Below are 21,274 nucleotides of genomic sequence, written 5' to 3'. Positions count from 1 at the left end.
GCGCCGGGAGAAAGGGCTGACGTCGCCGTGGAAGCTGGAGGCCAAAGTGCGGCGGGAGGAGGGGGAGGGGGCGTGCGACATAGGGGGTTGTTTTAACGAAACCTGCTTCCCCATCCCCGCCTTCATCCGCAGCCTGCTCAAACGGCGCAGACAGACACGCGTGTGGATTTTACTGGCGCGTGTAAAACGGTTGTCTGTTCGGTTTATTTGTAATCAACGCGATGCTTGACAAAAGTGAGACGTAGCGATGCACATGTGCGCTTTTGAGATTATTTTCGAACTTTTTATCTCTTACATAAAAATATATCAAAGTTGTCACTGTTATAAGTATGTTATTAATGATCGTGCGATTACTGAACATTGAGCCGAATGAGAGAGAATGTGCGATGAAAAGAAATTTGTCAAAATTTATAAAAGTTGATGAGAATATAACTGAGTTAGAAAAGATATTTAAAAAAAAATGCAAGAAGCTGCATTAGAGATATAAAATATATTAATATCTATATAATTTTTTTATAAGTTAAATAAACGGATATGAATCAACTACAATAGTTCTTAAGATATCACTAAATCTCCTTCTTCATTTGATGAAGGTGACATCAGGAGCTCTGGTATTTATGAAAATACAGACGCTTCGCATTCTCCGATTCCGTTAGGGTCGAAGGGGAATGATTTCGCCTGTTCCCAATCGAATTCTGTTTGTTTTCTCGACTGCGGAATGGGTCGAATTCCTAAGACACTCGATGTGCTCACTTCTAGCCTTATAATATGATATACCCTTGTTTGGGAGAGAAATTTAAATTCTAAACATTCTTTGCATTAGAAATGCCATCGGCAATCTTGAATCTTGCAAAATAATATGGATTTTGTGATCATTACAAACAAGAGGGATAATGTAATTTTATTATTTCATCTGTCAAAATAATGTAGGATTTATGACAAAATTCAAAGATGACATAACTTTATTATTTTATTAATATTTTGATATACATGCAATTCAAAATGATAAAGGCATACCATTAATACAACGGATCATTATAATATCTAGATATTTGACACTTACACAATTGCAACAAAGAGGAATGTAAGTTTGATAGGGGTTCTGCCGCGTGCAATCTTGTTATCCGTGAATACCAACAGATTCCTAAGACGCTATTCGTACCCGTATCTGAGCTGACTCGTTTCCGATGACCAACTGCGATTCGCGGAGAAATACAAATTCTTCTGACTAACGGGCAAATTCCAGTGCACGGGCTATTGAAAATACCACTTTGACATGACCGTAAACTCGAAGGCAATACCGGCACGGTACGCGGTCGAGTTTCGTTCGCCTGGCATTTAATGTAAAATAATGCAAATGCCGTATCGTCTTTCGACGAGATGTAAGCTAAGAGTAATATTTTATCTTGCAAAGTGCAAATAGAAGCTCACGAATGTCATCCTTCTTCTCGTACTCATTTGACAATGCACGAATAGCAGAGTAAAATTTCAGAAGAGGAGTGGTAAAGGCATTTTTTTTTTTTTTATTTATTCGTTGCGTCATTGTGCCAATACACACTTACACATATATGTATATATTTAAATTTTTTCAACATAATATATTATAATTTTTGTTTCGAGAATTATTGATCTTTAAATTTATTTTTATAAATGTTTTTCTGCGTTATGCGATCACAATAACATTCGTGATATTTATCGCGCGTTCATTATTGAGAGTAATCAGCTGCGAGATTTGATGAAATCAAGTCTTGTTTGGAATTGTACTTGGCTGAAAATCGGGAAACGTTTCGCGAAGCTCGTGAATGCAGATGCTGACACACCCACGCCACTGACAAGCGACGCGATATCGCGAATTCGAATTCGACGGTAGTAAACCAGCACTAAATCTTGAACAATCAAACGTCCATTGTTTGCCTAGGTCTGTCAGTCGACGGAATACCGATTCAGCGATTACGCTGTGAATATATCCGCAGACGCATCGAGTGTACACACGCAACACAAACTCGTTCTTCGTATATGTATATATTTATGTAGATATCTATAAATACGTATACACAGGGTGTGTCAGTTGCATTCTCAAATTTAACACAATATTGCGTAAATTATATTTTAAAGTGATATAAATTAATATAATTTTTTTTTAATAATTTGATTATAAATAATCAATATCACGTTAATATAGATCAATCGCTACGACATCATGAAATATTTGTCAAATAAAAAATAATATCCAATGTTTAATATTTTTTAGTCGCGCGTTTTTAAAGAAGTTTCCCAGTTTACGCGAGTAATAAATCGGCTTTTAAAAATACTGAGCATAACAGCATGATACACCCTGTATATCCGCACGACGTATATATCTGACGGCGTTGTATCGCGTCTCTCTCCATCGTCTCTCTGCCATCGTGTAAGTGGAGCGCGTGGTGCGATCACAATAGAGAATTTGACTGCTTTTGATTTGAAGGGAAACAATGGAGGCAGACACACTACTTACTTGTGCAGTTATTTCGCAGGCGGTGCTGGCTATAATATTTGTAGATGATTGCATACGTTCGCGAGAACGAGGATGAGCCTCGTTGCACTTTTATCATTCGCACGATCCGTCGCAATGCAAGTGCGAACATTCTGATTAGCGGACATACACACACATCATTAACTTGAGAACGATCGTAACACGAAGATGTGATGTACTTTATTCTGATCAAAAGCTGAAATAACATATCCGTTTTTTTTTTCGCAAATTAAATTACTTTTTTAAATAGAATTTTTATATACATATTATATACATATTAATTTTTATATACATATTATACTTGGAATTTTTTACTAATATTTTATATGTATTACAGCTTTTGTCATGAATTATTGTATAATTTGCAATTTCTTTATTGTTAAAGTATCATAAATCATACATTATTGATCGCTTGTTGCACGAAAGATAATTTACATCCTATATTTCACATTGATGTTTTTAAGCAATCCGTACAAATCGGGTTTTGCCGATCGCGATGGCGGAATCTCTCCTCGTCGTTCTTTGTGCCGGCTCGGCGCCGACGCGTGACACAGAGAACGAGAAAGGGAGAAAGGGACAGAAGAGCGAGAGAGATGGGATGGGAGTGGGAGGCCATTACGTAGACGTAATTCAAAAGCGGGAACGTATGCTTCATTTATTAAAGAGATTGCCTCGAAAGATTGCTGTTTCGCGCATGGCTACGTCTCCTGGCGCTGCCTCGCTCCCTTCAGCTACGGTCGCTGGCTCCTACGCAGCCGTCATCATTATTGTGCCGGTGCCGCTGCAGCAGGCATTCGAATTACGGCGCGTTTATATTCAATTTGTTTCTAGAAATTACAATTTGTTGAGAATTGGCGCGGCAGACGACGCCAAGGAGCTGCGAGCTGCCCTCCTTTTCGCGCACTTTCGAGCTCTCGGCGATCATTGCTTGCTCAGTCGAGTCGCTCCATACGATTCGATATCGAAGATGTGTCAAACTTAATGACGAATTTTAATAATGCGTCAGGTTCGCAAAAGGTTCGGATATTTATAGCGTCGCTCTTAGAATATATCAAATTAATTTTGTGAAGAATAATTTAATAAATAACATAAATTTTAATGCGCCAAATAAAATCTAAGCAACAAAGTTTTATCTTTGAATTGTACATATACGAATTGTGATATATGTATTTAGTAAAATTTATTATATATTCTTGTTTAAGTTTAAGACACTCGGAATAGGAATAGGAAGCTTGATTCGAGGGTGCCCGTCGAAGAACGCTTGGATGATATATGATGACAATATGGTCTCATATTTTTGTCGCTGTCGCGGGAGGATTAAGCTTATACTCTTTCGCGACCGAATATCTTCGGCAGTTGTCACGTAATGTTAGCACCCTACAGAAATTTATCCCCCTCCGCCCGCTCTCCGTGCTTGCACCCTCTCGTATTCTTGACAATGGTGGAAAAAAAAAAATAGCAAATGATAAATAATGTTGTCGATTCGAACATTTATCAATTGTAGCGATTATTTCTCTAAGATAAATTTGAAGCTGCATTAACTTGCATAATTTTATAAATTAAGAAAGATATAGGCACAGAAGAGTGTAGGAAAATTTGTGTAGAATATTTATTTATTTTTTTTTTTTTTTTAATAACTGATTAAGATATCTAAGCTTTACAATTTTTAAAGGAAATTTTTCTTATTTATTTGCTTATGCGCTTTGTGGGCTCGTATATGGTCACATAGATAAAGCAACATAGTACGACAAAGACTTACGGCATCGTTTTTTCCTTTATTATGCTCTCTTTTCGAGACAGAGGATATAAAGGAAAAACGCGAGAGAAGGCGAACGAAAAGAGATGGCTCTTTATATCGGTATAGTACGTCTCCTCTACCCTCATTTCTCGTCCTCTTTCTCCTTCAATGCTGTATCTCGCAGCCACCGTCCTCGTCTGCTCTTACTCGTCAGTTGGTAGACGACCATTAGTGGTAGGGTAAAAGCTATTGGAAGCTCGCGGGATCTTTGAAAGGGTGCAGATGACGATTTCGGCGGCACTGTGTCCGCACTTCGCTCACCTCGTTCACAAACCTTCTCCCGCCTTTAATATCACGATTATACATACTCGCATATTTTATTCGCAGTTCTATATTCGTATATTTTTAATCATATTCTCAATTTTCATTGCATTGCATATTGAATTTTTATCTACAAAATATGTGTGCTACAATATAATACAATTATAAATGTAATTTATTACGACCACTTGCTTTAGTCACAATTATAATATATTTGAAATGTAGAAAAAAATAATTTATTAGTCTTCTTCTTTTTACAGATGACCAGTCATTGCTGTTTCACGGATCCACGATCGTCTCTACGCCATTGGGAATACGACGATATAAATCACATAGCGTACTTGTTTTATTACAATCGCATCGATTACGCAACGAACTCATAGCTAGCCGATGATGTATATGCCTGATAATTGTCGATTTCAATCTGCTGAAACAGTTCGCTAATAAATAATTTAATGCGCCGGGTTTTCGTGCATCGGTAATTGCGAGCGATGCACGGTCGGTCGGTTGCATGCCGTGCATTGATAGGTACAATGCGACGTGATTGTACCAATCATGCGATATTATAATCAATAATACACGCTATTAAACCCTAACTATGCACGACTGCTACCGCTGCTACTAATACAGGCTATGCACCGCAGCGCTATTAAGGCTCCAGCGGCTCTCATCTCGTCATGTTCGCTTTCTCACGAATAAATTTGCTATCATATTCGAATTAATATCAAGTCAATGTCAAATACGTGTCAAGGGCATCGTGAATATTTAATTTGCATTTAATGGCACAAGGCAAAAGTTATCGAGAAGACTGAAAAATATCGTAAATCGTAAAGTTACGCGTCTGATTGAAATAAGACGTGACGGTGAGAACCTCTGGATAAGATCAAGTAAATAGAAACAGGCAGTGCCAGTCAGTGCTCGGGGAAAACGCAGCATGAGACCTTTGAACGTCCACACTGTCTTTGCGTTTCTATGGATCGTAGAATATGGAGGATCAACGATGCGATAGGACATGCGTCACGTGCAACTAGATATTCGGTCAATCGATCATGGCGATACGTGTTTGATTAATGTATTGAAGATTCGGTCGCGACGCATATAGCTACGTTTAGCACGATACCCCGCTGCGCAAAACGACGAGACGAATTTAATCATGTTAGATTTTAATGTGACAGATACTAATTATTTTTAATATAATTTATACGAGTGGAAAAACATGGCGGGTTACAGATAAATTTGCGGGACAGATTTTGTGTAGCAGCGAAACGCGCTTTTAATACCGGAGGAGCGTCATGGTCTGTGTTTCGAACCGAGAAACGAAAACTCTCTTCAATTATTTGTCTTCCTCGCTTCCGCGCAACGGGAAGTTTTCCCAATGGCTCTCCAGGTTAATACTTCCGAGGGACTTAATACTCTTTGTACCTATTTATAACTGCGAGACGGAATCGCGGGCACGTAATCTTCCATTATAATTGACCTCTCCGCCGTTACTCGTTGAGTCCGCGGGTAGGCGCGGGTAGAAAGGGGATTTCGTCATGAGAGGGGCGAGGGCGGGGGGGGGGAGGGCAAAGGGGGAGCCGTCGCGGAGTGGGGACGGGTAAGGGTTAGAAGGGTGAATCATTTCCCCCGCCAGCCCCCGCGAAAATGCGCCGCTGGTACACGTCGGTCGGTATTTATTTTACAAAACGTTTCTTCCTCGCTCTTTCCGCCGCGCCCGACTTAATTTACCACCCGAGGTATTAATTATAAAAAAGTCGTAACTAAATGCCCAGCAGGACGGAGTTACGCGCGAGCGCGGGTCCGCGCGGACGCGGCTTTAATTTTCCTATTTGTCGGGGAAGTTAGCGTCTAAAGCGAGCGCGGAAATCATTAGCGAAGTAAAAACCCGGCTCCCACGCGACTTCACCAATACCAAAGCGACGGCGGGCGCTCGCTTGTAAGACGCGATGTCGTTACGCTTTACCCCGCGAAATTGAATTTGGGATTCCCCGCTCAATGCGGAGATAAAACCGCGTTACGTGCACCGCTGGAAAGTCGCGCGCGAAGTGGAGCCGTCAATTAATATGCGCGACGAACAACTTCTTTCTGATACACACGGTCTCTTCGTATTGCGGGAAGAAACACTCTCCGAGATACTAAAATAAAATGTGGAGTCGTATAAACAATTAAGCGATTGCATTAAATCTCTGATTGTGTGTCATAGAAAGATAATTTATAACGCATTTTTCGAGATAGCTGCTCTAAATTAATATTTTTATTAAATGTTACTTAATTATTGCTTGGTAATATCGCGTATATCGCAACTAATAATAATTGTAATTAGAAAAACGTATCGCTTTTTTTCACGATTTTTCTATAATTGAATGACAAATGGGCTGAGAAGAGTGAAAGAAGAGAGAGACGAGGAGACAAATACGAAGACGACGCCGCGTGTCGTTTCTCGCTCTCTTCGTAAATAAATAATTAGAATCTCCCTTCAACGTCTCTGCAGTACTTTTCTTTTTTTTTTTACTCTGCCTACCCGTCTTCTCCGGCCGGTGAATGGCAGTGATTGGCAGTTAATGACGACGCTTCACGGACTATCCTCTACACCTCCGATACCTACCGCTTTCCGTCAGGACGAGTGTCCCTCGTAATTTCTATCGAGACGACCGTGATTTTATTCTGGAGGACATCGCTTCCCGAGATACGGCCAATTCCTTCCGGAACCCCAACGAAAAATCCGTTGACGCTGTAGAATTGCGTCAGTCCGTAGAAATTGCATTCACGATTACATTTACCTTGTTAATGAACTATTTATGTTCTTATCTTTTACGTTATAATCTGCATGTTTTACTATGAATGTTTAACGAATACATTTATCGAGAAATAGCCGAATATAAAATATTTTCTATATTAATTTTATATACTTTATTATATATATAAAATTGTTTTAAACCATATTAAATACATAATCAGATTAATTTTTAATTGAAAAAGATATTGGAAAAAAAATCAAAAAAATCATGACCCTTACATAGGATTGCCGCGCGATTGTAAGATAATCTCGACTCTTATTTCATGTTTAGAATGCATCAATATGCTCACAGCTCCAAATATATTAATCTCGTCCCCTCGGAGGACCTAGGTTTCCCATTTCTCATCGTCAGTGACGCGAAGATCAGACCTAGTTCCTCGTGGTAAGCGACTATAGACACTCACAGCTCGTCGCTACAGCGGCACTCCTCTCGACCACTTTTTATTCCACGGGGAATAAAATACAACAATACAAATATCATGGATTGTATTCGGCAGGCAGTCGAGGGGAGGGGGGGAACTGTCGACGAACAGTGTGCGGCAGTCTATTTACTCGGATAACGATGCTCCGGTTCACGTCGAATTGGCCCTTTCTGGCCCTCCTCCCCCGTTCTCGCTCGCGCGCATCCTCCGCGTCTCCCTCCACCTCCTTCGCTCGATCCGTCTCTCCTCGCGACCCCATTGTTCCACCATAAAAATGTCAGTTTCGCGAATCTATAGTATAGTCGCGCACAAAGAGGACAATGAAGGATGTATATGGAAATAGCCAGATATAGAGGCAGCCCCGTGCCTTCGCCGGGCGCAGCTACTCGAATGCACTTGTCGTGCACATTTAAACGACAGTAATGAACCATTGTTGGGAATTATCAGTCCTACGTTGCGAGGAGCTCGCTCGCTAATTATCAGCGGAGCACTGTATGCGTCACGGCGCCGTTGTCGGACCAGTCGTCGCGCTCGACTACTTTCTTGCCTTGCCTTCCTCCCTCTCGCTCGCTCGCTTCCCTTTTTCCCTTCTCCCGCTTTAACCCCCTTCCCACCCTCATACCCCTCCCCACCCTCTGGTGTGCAATAAGACTTTTATTCGTGTCACGCGAGAGCCGCTCTCTCGTGTAAAGTGCATCTGCCTCGCTTTTAGAGGCAAGGCTTTATTGCGGGCTGTACGCGGCAGGAATTGAAGTGGGCGCGTGAGAGATACAGGGAAAGAACGGGGAAGAGAGGAAGGGGGTAGAGGCTCATCTCTACTGACGTTGATAATTAGGCGGAAGAGGCGGTAGATCGTGTAAATGCCTTGTTAATAGTCGTTTGTTAATCACGCGGATATGTATTATTGTTGAGAAGGACTCTCGAATTCAAATTTTTTTTGTCATACATTTGCAAATCGGTTTCGAATAAGATGGGAATTTATCGAGTTAACTTAGCAGCGATAAAATAAAAGAAAAACCTCAATGTGCGTTGAGAGCCGAGCGTCTTTGATTTTACTTTAATTTAACTTTATCGGAAGTCGGTCAACAGTAATGTCCCTAATTGTTTGTCGGCAAATCCTTTACCAGCGCCTTTTATTGAAATTCTTCAGTCAGACTTTCTTGATTCAATAGTCGGATTTGTGTCCTTCGCCTTATACGTTTGTGCAATATTTTAATTGCGTTTTAAATTTGATTATAAATATTATATAATTATTTTTCTTCAATTATTATACTTGAATTTGTAAAAGAATTATTATAATATATGTAAATTAATTCTATATTTTACATGTGTTAGATATTTTACGTACCTATTATTACGATTTTCATTTCGAAATAAATTTGTTATTTTTCCATAATTAATGCATCCGTTGCAGAAAGAGCACGCGCTAATCTAATAATAAAATTGGCTACTGCGCTGCTTCTCTCTACGGCGTGTGTTTAATTTTACGGGGAGTTCTTACGCACGTTTAAGATTCGCGTACCACTCCCTTCTCATGCAAACGATTTAATCGACCGATCGCCATTTCCAGAGGGACCCTCAGCCTGATTCGACTCAACTCCTCTACCGTGAAGAGCAAAGAGGAAGCGCGGCGCGCGGCTTAGCGTAGGGTCGGCCGATCGGCCAGATCTCCACCGGCCTTATCTTAATTATTCCGAAAAGTTAATTAGTTTTTTCCTCCCGTCTCCCCCGCGGAAACCCTTTGAACGTTTCCGCGTCTGACGTGGACCTCGCGTTCAAGGAGAATCTCGGAATGAGAACGACCGTCCAATCGCATCGTCGTTCGAGCGCACCGGCCGAGTAATTCGTTGGACGCTTCCTTTTGTGCCTTTAATTATTCTCTCGCCCGAAAGGCGAAAAAGAACACACACGCACGCGCACGCACACCGGCATTGCGTTTCAGATTTCTCATATCATTTTTTGACGTATTATTCTCTCACGTATTGTCCGCCATTAATCGATGCATTTGTCGGATAAAGTATATTCGTATAATTTATGATATTTAATCGTTTTAATCTTGTTTTATTTTAATAATAATATTGAATATATAATATTAAATCCATTCTTTTTTTTAATTATATTAATTATTTATTCCACGTGATACAAGTATTTATAATCGCGATAATCATAATATAATGAATATAACTTTCTCTTTGATTTAAAAACTATAGTTGCTTTACATATAGGGACAGTGTATGTGTGTGATTCTTTGTAGATTATATTAATAAAAATATTTCAACGATAAGTTTCTCATTTAACTGATTCTTTGCGTTTTATTACAAAAGAAGCTACTGATATCTTTGCGCGACTATCGCATTACGTAATTACGATCGTCATTAACCGGCATAATAAAACACTTTAATCAACGCAACCAGCTCAAACAAGACGATTTCGTCGCCCCCGTAAACCAACCGTTTTGCCGTGCGTGCACACGACTGTCCGTAGGGAGTAAACAGGTGTCGGCGGACGGTCGTACACGCGGTTTACACGAGCGTCACCCCTTGCTCGCGTGGATGCAACACCGAGGGGTGGAAGCGAGAATCGGACCGAATGGGGTGCGAGGCGAGCGCGGGAGAGAGTAGCGCGTTTGACAGTGGCGAAATTTTTTTTTCGTCCCGCCGAAAGAAAGTGTAATTAAGCCGGAACAATGACGAATGTCAACGTGTCACACCGCCTATTTGTGTATAATACACGCGTTACACGTGTACGTATGTGCGCGCGCGGTGCGTTTAGCATATTTAAGGTCTCTATGTTGCTATGCAAATGACTATATCCGGTTGTACGCGGGATTACGCGCAAGATAATGATAAAAGGCATCATCTTTTTTATCACACCATCTGAATAGCGTTACTATCATACGGTATTAAACGCAACATGCTGTGTCAATCATTTTAAGATATAATTTACAAAAGAATATAATTTGCTGGATTTGAGATTGTAATGTCTATTAAAAATATTAAAAATTATTATTAAATCAAATCTGATTTTTTTCATTAAAAATGTCAATTTAAAATATTGAGTAGTAGTATTAAGTATTTTGCCAAGATTTGTTAATTAAAGACAGTTCACAAATAAATAATTGTAAATTTAATTAAACAACAGATTGCTTAATATTGTTGAAATTTCATATGAGAAAATATCGTTTTAAAAATTTGCTATAAAGCGAACATTCCACAACGGTCATATAATGAGAGTGCTGCGAAGATTTTCCCGATATTCATGTGACATATACGTGAATGATAAGTACAGCGGTGGTTAGTGCAGCATATGGCGCGCAACGCGAGGGAGCTGTCAAGCATGATTACAGCCACCGCGTAGTAGAAGTCAAAAAGCATCTCGTGTTATTTGCGATGCGGATTCTTTCCCGGATACAACAAAGGGCGTTTTTAGAATATTGATATCGAATCCATGAGAGTGCCTGTGGAAATCATAAAAATGTTCATAACTATATTGGGCTCGTAAACTATTATCTTTTACAAAGTGGAGACATTTTTTTAATATACGTATACATTTGATAATTATATGCAATACCTGCAGTTTACAAAAACATGGTTTACACAGTAATTGAAAAAAAAAAATAAAAAATACAAGGTTTTTTTTTACAGGATAATAAATGAAAAAATAATATTTTTACAGAGGTTGCACGTTTTGTACTACAAAGTGCCGCAGTCAATAATCTTTTATGGCCGATAAATTTTCATCGGCGTTTTGCAGCAACATGCAGAAATAAAATATCTGTGTGTAACGACTCATGTTATGCACGTGAGTCGCCTTTTTGCCTTGATGCGACAAAGGATGTTTTTAGAATATTGATATTGAAGCCGGCGAGAGAGAAAGAAAGAGCTTACGCGCGAAACTCGGCGACAGCGCGAGTTTCTGCCTGTTCCTTTTTCATTCGTCTCGTTTTTTTCCTTTCCACCCTTTCGGCTGCTTTCGTGCTCGCTCTTTTCGTGATATGACGCGTTTTTTCAAGGGATCGACTCGCTGATCGTGAGAATTTCCGGTCTCTTTCAGAGCGCGCCGCTCCGCACTGGCGTTAACCCTCTGGAGAGCGTTTTCATAGATCGGCTACGTCGAATAGCACTGCCAGAGAGATACGCAAATGAGTCACGCGAGTAAAGAGCGTGCTGAATATGAGCAGACCGCTCGGAAACGTTTGTAATATCAATTAATCTTCCCTAACACGGCGCTCTACTTCAGATTCTACAAGTTTTAGGCGAGCAAAAAAAAAAAAATCAAAAATCACGTATTAATAGATGATTTCATATGTACGCAAATATGAAAATTTTTATGTTTTGTATGCGCTCGGTAAATTTTCGATTTTCGTGCCTTCCAGCTTTTATTCTCTTTATACAGCCTTATTATGCGATTGAATTGAGGGGAGCGCTTTATTCATATCGACGCTACGCACAATGATTTAATTAATTTACATCAGAAGGTTCAATTTGTAGAACAATCGCGGTCGTCGTCGGTGAGCAACAATGGTCACAACGCGCGTGGTTCATATCTCCATTACTTAAAATAAATCAATATTTTCAATATCCCTAAATGGAGGTCTCCTTTATGCGCGTCTTTCCACTCTGTCGTCGCATCGCCTGCGGCATAGTACTCTATCCGTCTATCCGTCTCCGTTTTACGCCGGCTCGCCCCTTGCCTCTCCCTCTTTTCGCCCGTAATAGCGAGCATGCATATCATTGTCGACAGGGAGAATGCGAACCGTGAAAACGCCGAATATGGGGCCTGACAATAAAAGATGTTAGCGGTGGAACTTGGGCGCCTCCCTCTTCCAAGATCGCTTCGACAGTAACCCCAAAAATTCGAATGCGGCCGGGCAATTTCGCAAATGGGGATTGCCGATACATTCGAGGCGAGAGTGTTATAAATAATATCGTGGGGTGATCCGTTCTAAAAGTCAGACGTATTGTCAGCTATCGATTGCAACGCAAAGTATGTGCGCTCAGTGCATTCTACAAATTGTTTGGTAGCTGGTATAATATTTTAAGCTCGAATAGTTAATTAATATTAGGGATAATTATGAAACTCTCTCTTTCTCTCTCTCTCGAATCAAATTTATTTATCTAAAAAAATAATTGTAATGTGAAACTTTGATTTTACATTTAAATATAAAAGAAAAATAATATTTTGCATAAATAAAAAACTATAAATGAAAAAAAAAAACTTTATAAATATAAAATAACTCTACCGCAATATATATTTTTGATTTATGCGCGATCTCGCCTCTACTCAAGAATATGAATTCACAAGAATCAACGTGGACGCGCAATTATATCGTTCGGCCGGGTGTACGAAAAATCGAGCGCGGCGAATTAATAACGCGAGATTTAATAAAAAACGCGGCCCTAATATCAAAGCATTGCGGTATAATTGAGTCGAGAGTTTTTGCCCCGGGAGCACAAATTACCCGCTAAACTCGCGTCAAACGTCTTGGCGCGCCCCGGTAGCGCCGGCTCTCTCGCTTTTAGCAGTCGCGGCGGCGCGCGAGAAGCTCGTCGACGAGCAGCCGAGTGGCCGTGGAAAGAGCGCGAGAGAGGGTAGGGAAATTAAAGGCAATGACAAATTCACGTCGTGCAGATAATTGGAATAAATAAAGGAATAATAGAGGCACGTCGAGCGAGGGGAAAAAGTGGGTGGCCAGCCCCGAGGTGGACGGGGGCTGGCCGTGGGGAAGAAAGAGGGGCGGGGGAGGGGGAGGGAAGAGAGAGAGAGAGAGAGAGAGCGCACAACCCCTTGACATCTGTAATTAAATGAAAACAAAAAGAAAGTAATCGTACGCTCTCTCGAGGGTCGAGTCAAGGCAGCGAAATGAGAGAATCTGATAGGGAAGCGAGACAATGCCCTCTCCTGCTCGCCTGAGAATGAAATGTCACCGACCGGATACGGACCAGCGATTCGTTTGGATCGCCGTTCTTCCGGGACCATCTTTATATCACCGGCATCTTCATCTTCCTCTCTCTCTCTCTCTCTCTCTCTCTCTCTTTTCGTCTCTCATTCGCAGCGTGATGTCTGATCACGATTTTCAATATGAAAATCATCACAACATCTGTAAGACGTAAGGATCTATTATGTCGGAGTGTTTTGAAAGAATAATTATTTGAATACGATTTAAAAAAAAAATACAGTATTAAACTCGATGTCACTCTCATATATCGCATGATGCGTTGCATTTTTTGACAGCGATACGAGAAAAAATTGCAGTCTCGCGTATCCATTTTACTCAATTCGTCGCTTTACAGCGCAGGGACACACAGCGGCCGACGTGTTACTGACAGTGACGTATCGCTTCGAAATCGTCTTGGGCACCCTCGGTCTTAATACACGGGGTTGCGTCCCTGTGCTCTACCACTCGGCAAGCGTTACCGAAGACACATCACAAAGCGATCTGCTCGACGGTATCGGCGGTATCCGACGCCGAGCAATATGCCATCAAATCCCCGTAACCATCAATATCCTTTCGTTCCTGCCGCAGAAAACAGCGCGATATCCACTCTTCTCGTCCGCTCGATTCCCGCCAGCCCGTTAGAAGCACTGAAATGTTTTACATTGCAAAATCAATGCCGACACATCAGGACCACCCTTCGCGTTCGGTCCCCTTTTCTACTGTGCGTAGAACGTTCTGCTGCGAGTCTCTTCCGGTAAATCGCACGATTATTGAAAAAGCATTTTGATATTCCTATCGCGAGGAGCGAGACACGCCTGAACACCTTAATTGCACGATCTCCCGAAGCGATTTTGTATTTTCTTTTGTGGGAAGAATCGAAAATGAAGGAGCAAACAAAAAAGTAGAATACAGACACTTTTATAAAAATATAAAACGGTTTTAGCGCTGTAAACTCGATTGTAATTGCGATAAGACGACTTTGCTGCTTTAAATTGTTATGAAAATTTTATTGTAATTTATAATAATGCACACACATACACACATATAGCTGAGACAATTATAAATACAGTATCTATTTACAAGATGTATACACTTGTAGATGAGCGAGTTAATGAAGACTTATTGCCGTTACTGATTAATTCAACAAAATCAGAGAATAAAAACGAGAGGTTTTTTTCGATGGAATCTTCGATAAAGAAAATGAGAATAATTCGAACGGCGGGTCGAGATGGATACATTATGCATCGTCCAATCTCGCGGGTGATTTCCCTCCAATCGGAAGAGGGCAATCAGCCCTGTTTAAATACTCAGCGGCAAGCTTGAAAGGGCCAATAAAAACTCACTTCGCGGATTGGATAATAAAGCTCCAATCAACGGCTTAATTATTCGATTACGGCCGAGAGCAGGCAGGTGGGTAGATCGAGGGCGGCAAGGTCGAACGGGGACGAAATCCGGGTACGCGTTGGAATTTCCGGGCTTATGGAATCGAAGATAATTAGAAATAAATAGTAACGAATCAGTTTCGGCCTCTCTCCCCGGTGGGTAACTGGGTCTTATTGCTTTAATTAAAACGGGGAAAGGGGGAGGGAGAGCGGGGAGTGACTTCTGCGAGTAAGACTCCACTGTGAAAGTCTTACCTCGACGCCCGTCCATTTCCGTTTCTTCCGCCTCTACTTCTTCTGATAGGATTGAAAGGTACTTCGAGCGTAAATTGGAAACAACGGTGGCAACGGACCGAGGGGAGTCCCGCGTCTCGATTGAGACAAAGCAGCGTTAGTTCATATTTATTAGTTCGCTGTTGTGTTTCGTGAGCCGTATCGGTATTTTGCCAGCTGTCCCCATTAAATTCTCAAGAAATAGACTCAAGTTTGCAAATCGCAAACACGAGAATGAAATCGAGAATTGGTAGAGACTATCGCAATTATTTCACAATGTAATTTTTATAATGAATGAATAATTGTTTGTTTATTTGAAAAGATCTAATATTGATACATTGAAGATTATTGAAAACTGCTTTTTAATTAACAATAGTATAAAAATTATTCCCTCAATAATTCAGTAAATTTATAATTGTGATTTTTGATAGAGATTAATTCCAGATTATATTGATTGATAAAATTGTGCTTTAAAAATTTAGAAGTAAAAAATATGCGATTAAAAAGTCGATCAAGTGAATTTATTCTTTAATTTTTCTTTCGCGATAAAATGTTAATTACGTAAAAGATAAACGTTCGCCGACGAAAGCGCGACAAATCATTTGGTTCTCAATATTAATATGAAATTTAATGACCAGAGATATCCGACGTGATGGAGGGCATTATCGCGCGACACGGCCGGAGAAAAGACGAATCGCTTCTCGCTTCAGAACTTTATTAAATTCACGTTCGGTGAACGTTGGAAGCGGAGCGTTAATACGTTCGACGATTTTTATGCTCATGTAGGGAGGGACATATTGGCGGCTTTAATGCGACATAAAATTTCACAGCCATGTCGGGTCCGGGCAATATGTATCGGTGCCGCTTGTATTGAAATACATATTTAATGCACGTTGATCGCCAGCTTATGATTTTTTCAGCGAATATCATTTCAATATATCATTCAATATCTTATACGAAACTAGTAACTATAAAAGCTACAAGTTATTAGATAAAAGAAATTGGAAACTTTAATTTTATATATTAAATAATGTAGAAAAATGCAACGTAATCTAAATTTAATCAAATGAAATTAATTTATGACATAAGTATTATAAAATACATTTTTATTGCAATTCATTTCGACTACAATATATGCTATGCCTTTTCTCTTGATCGATTTGTTAATGACAGCATTTTGAATTTTGCGTCGCGTTTACATCGAGGCTGAAAGCAACGTCGCAAGGTGAACGAGTCGACGCCAAAAGCTACCCTCCACGGCGTTCACGTTGAAAAGGATAAAAGCGCTAGCCGTCCACCTCGAGGGATCGAATCGTGGCGGACGTGGAGGAGAGTCCAGCCGCACTCTCTCCGTTTTATGCTTCGTTCCGTGTTTTTATTTACATCGCATTATTTACTTTCCGTATATCCGACGAACGAACGCCCGGTATAAAGCGGTTAGACGAGCCGCAGATATAAGCACACAAGCCGGTTCATTAGAGACATTTGAGCTTCTCGCGAGGAGAGCGAGGTGAGTCTGGGGGTGTTGGAGTCGAGTCTCTCTCTCTCTCTCTCTCTCTCTCTCTCTCTCTCTCTCTCTCTCTCTTTCTCTCGCTCTTTCCAGCATGGTTTTGGACTGCGAGAGAGAAACGCGGGGTGGTTTTGGGGAGAGGAGGGGAGGGTGCCGCCTCGCGAGGGTAGTCGGGCGGAGACAGACAAAATCAACAACGAGTAACGGGAACTCCGCGATATTAATCCACTCGTCGAGTTTTCAAACTTCCTACAAAGGCACCGCACCCTTTCGCCCGCTCTGCACCCACCCACACCGCCCATGTCGTAGCTATTTCCGCGCAACTGCATATTTGTAATGAAACCATAATCAATATTTTATTAGCGCCGGAGAGCGAGACACGATACGAATCTAATCTGCGCGGAATCTTCCAAGTGGAAGTATATCGTGGACTTTTGGGAAAAAGATCCTTCGCGTATTTGAATATTACTTAAACACGACATAATAGTATTCAGGTCTTTGGCTTGTACGAATGATATTTCCAGTTCACACACGAATTATTATCACGATAAAAAAATTTAATCAAAAAATTTTGATTAAAGAAATTGATATTTAACTTGCTGTTAGAGTACTAAAACACTTATCAGCATTTATTTAAAGAGATAATTAATCAAATTTGCGATGATTGATTGAAGTGGCACGAATTACTTGAACTAAATTATTATCAAAGAAGAATGTCATTTGTATCGCGAGATTCTATGACGAACAGAAACGATCGATGCTGGTGTTGTGTCATTAGCGTATTAGGTGAATCGTTAAAAGTGTCACTGACTTATGACGATTAGTCACACCAAGACCAATTGACCCGATATGATCGTCCGGAGTATTTTTATACACGGTGGCCCGGTGTCAATTGCGGCACGCGCCAACAATCCATACGTGGTCTTCGTGATCCGTTTATATGAACTGCCGTAGGAGATTACGTCACACTGTCGAATGGGATCTAATTATCGAGGACGTACGCTCGATCGTAAAGCGTGTATTTTTAGCCACGATATTATTGGCACGACTCTTATCATTATTACGAACGCAATGGAATGCAAAGTGGTGATGATCTCTTTTGCGCAGAAGAAGATGGTAGAAAAAGATAGATATGCTTCTAGTATAAATCATATTTAAATAACTATGATTTTAATATTCTCAAACTGCTCGACGATTATTATCAATTTTTATTGCAATATCTTTTGTTTTTGTTTCTTTTTAAATAATGGTTGCTATAATTATATGTAATATATCATAAATAATGAGAAAATTATTTTAATGATTTTTTGATTTTTGAAGGATTGATAAAGAAATTAACTAATTATGCTGCACATTATCCGTGCTATTTTTCCTCGATGCAAAGTACTGCACATACTAATCATATGAGTGCAAGGCGCCTTAAAAAAGTTACATTACATATTCGCTTTTCGTATAATTAATTGTATGCTTGCGCGAGATGAAAATTATCATTAACGTAATATTACTCTTACTGACGGAGAAAAAGCGAGAAAACATTCTGTCGCGTTTGGCGAGGTTTAACGGCGGAAAACCGAGGGGAAGGGCGCGAGGCATAATTCTCGAATCGAATGCATTAAGATAATTAATTATGAAATCCACGAGAATTGCAGAGTGAGAATAGCAGCGGCGCGATGCAAAAATACAGTTTTACATCGAATAGAGTTTCTGTTTGTTATGCTGGCTTTCTTCTTATCATCGCGTCTTTGCTACTTTTGTTTACTTACTTATTTTTGTTTTGAGAGACATAAATTAAAATGTGAAAACGCAAATATTTATTTTACAAAATATTTATCCGAGTAAATCATCCGTAAATCGAGTTCGGAATCATTCGAGAAAGATGTCTTGCGGTCGCATTGTGTAGGGTCCGGATGGGCAAGCCCTATCATACAGAAATTAACGTTAATTAGTTGCGGCTTGATGACAGAGCCTTCTTCGTGGCGTGCGTTGCCATCTGAAAGATTAATGAACGTAGGACGGCCAAGTTATTGTGGAAAAATTACTTTCGGTTATATTTCTCTCATGACTCAACATGATTGAATCAGAGACAGAAATAGCGATGATCATTGGATTGCCAATTGTATCGGCGGATGTTCATTTAGTCCCATCTGTCATATAACGAAGTAGTTTGTGTTAACAACTTTACACTTTGTAACTCTGCCGTCTCGTAGCCAATCAATCAATTTAAACATTTTAAATCCGTAATACCCGCTTGTCGTTTGTCTCTATTTTGACGATATCGCCAAAACAAGATTTTCCGTAATAGATATTAGTCCGCAAAAAAATTATTACAAATCTTTTAAATTTTTCCAGATTTATTTTTTGCATTTTTGCATATATTTGTTTTGTAAGAATTGTTTGCCATTTTTTGTAACATTTTCAAGAAAAGAATATATAATTGAAATAAATAATTGTATTTTTTTTCCGAGCTATATAGATTTTTACGCTCAGGAGAATGTTTTGTATGTATATTAATATATTTATACCGTCGATGTGTGTGTGTGTTTGTCTGCGAAAGGCAACGGCCATCGATTACTTCGGGACGGAACGTTAATGTTAATCTAAAGGAAATGAACGCGAATGATCTGCAGTTCGTTGCCAGATCGAAAGTCGTCGTAGCTCTCGCAGACTCCTTAAGACCCGTTCGCTCGTAAATTTCTCCTCGTTTGCCAAAGGGTTAATGCGTCTGACTGTATCCCAGGAGGAAATCTTGAAATGCAATATTCTACAATATTCACTGACGAGGGAACGAAGGTCGGAGGAGCGGTGGGAGCGGCGGAAAAGACGACGGATGGCGAAAAGGGGGGGGGTGGAAAGGGAGAGGGTGAGGGAGAGCGGGAAAGGGAGAGACTTGGACTTTTACCACGGCTCAATATTGGTACTCCGACAGCGTCTTCCTTCGCTCACTTCCTCTCAATCTTCTTCCCCGTGTTCGTTCTCCGTCTCGCACTATTTCTCCCACTCCCTCGGAGGAAGTTACTTGACAACTGTTATTTGCATTTCTATCCTATTGAAGAAAATATCTAATAAAGTTTCGCAAGCGGCGCCATCTTGAGGGAGACCAGCTTCTCCTCATCCCTTTCTGCTGTTCCCGGTCGTTCCATCAGAATCTGTACTTCAAGTCATATTCCGTGAAGCAATGTCTCGAAAGCACTCTCCTGAGTTCGAATAGTTCGATGGACGTGGAATAATGTCTGCGAATAATGTCGAACAAGATTCGATTACTTGCACGTATTTCTGTACAAAAGCGAATGTCTCGTTGATGGTGCTTTATTTTAAGTACAGCTGTATTGAGATTTTTGCATAATATTATTTACTTATTTATTTTGTCCACTCTATATAAAATAACTTAAATTTGATCATCCGCAGAGATGCCACAAAGTAATTATAAATATATGTATATGCTTGTAATCAGCAGATAGTAATTAGAGATTGTCAATAATTTTGGAAATGCCATCACAAATGATATTGTATCGAGGTATTTCGAATCTTAAAGAGCCGTCATTTCGAATGATCGCGGGCATTTTACGATCCGTCGTAAATCCGTAGTACGTTTATAAAAGGTACTCAAAGTGCGATTTCTTATCTCATATCTCTGGCGTAATCACGAATCCTTTACCACGGGTAAGCTCATCGATCCGCTTTGTCATTTCAACGACGAATATTCGTGCCGTCTATCATAAAGGTAAGACTTGAACATTGAACTTTTGAAGATGATACGAAATGCCTTTAAGATACCGACTACATTGCCGAATCGCGAGCGATGTATGTCTTATTTTTAAATATATTTAGGTCTTCATTACAACTTATAATGTTGTCAAAATAAAAAAAAAAAGTATATCAATCATACAAAGATATATATATATATATATATATTTTTTTTTTCCAATGCTACGTATTATTATTTTTCAAAAATACTGAAGGAGAAAAAGAAGCTGGTGAGATTTCACATAGCAATGTTGTATTTCCTTTATTCTTTGTCGGCTAGTTTTATCGCGAGTTACGTCGAACGAGGCGACAATTAATAAGATAACGGCGGTCGACGAGCAGCTGTCATCAATGAGAGGAGTCTGTCGACAACACAATGCAACGATAGGAGCAACGTCTGAATCAGGCGATGTTATGAAATCAGTAAACAATCGTCTTACGTGCACTTATGTCGAAATTCATCAGTTGCACGCATGCATGTACGTGCGCATATGTATCGGTAGATGCGTTAGGTGCAGATTTCGTAGCCACTGGCGGGGGATGGTAAGACACGTTTCTCAGTACGGTGGCACTGCAGAAGGAGGATCGCTCATTCAATACGGGCGTATTGTTCGGATCTTATCGTAATATCTCATAA

General features: G+C 40.1%; 1 long non-coding RNA gene across 1 annotated transcript in view; it reads left to right on the top strand.

Moving 5' to 3' along the window:
* Positions 1 to 6,108, top strand: part of LOC126848829 (uncharacterized) — a 170,708-nt gene extending 164,600 nt beyond the window's left edge. Inside the window, exon 5 of the long non-coding RNA XR_007687313.1 lies at positions 4,832 to 6,108. This is a non-coding gene — a long non-coding RNA (uncharacterized LOC126848829). The remainder of the gene's footprint in view (positions 1 to 4,831) is intronic.
* The last annotated feature ends 15,166 nt before the right edge of the window (positions 6,109 to 21,274 follow it).

This window comes from Cataglyphis hispanica, chromosome 4, assembly GCF_021464435.1.
Source record: "Cataglyphis hispanica isolate Lineage 1 chromosome 4, ULB_Chis1_1.0, whole genome shotgun sequence".
Taxonomy (NCBI): domain Eukaryota; kingdom Metazoa; phylum Arthropoda; class Insecta; order Hymenoptera; family Formicidae; genus Cataglyphis; species Cataglyphis hispanica.
The sequence above is the reverse complement of the archived record's forward strand: the minus strand, read 5'-3'. Positions and strand labels throughout refer to the sequence as shown.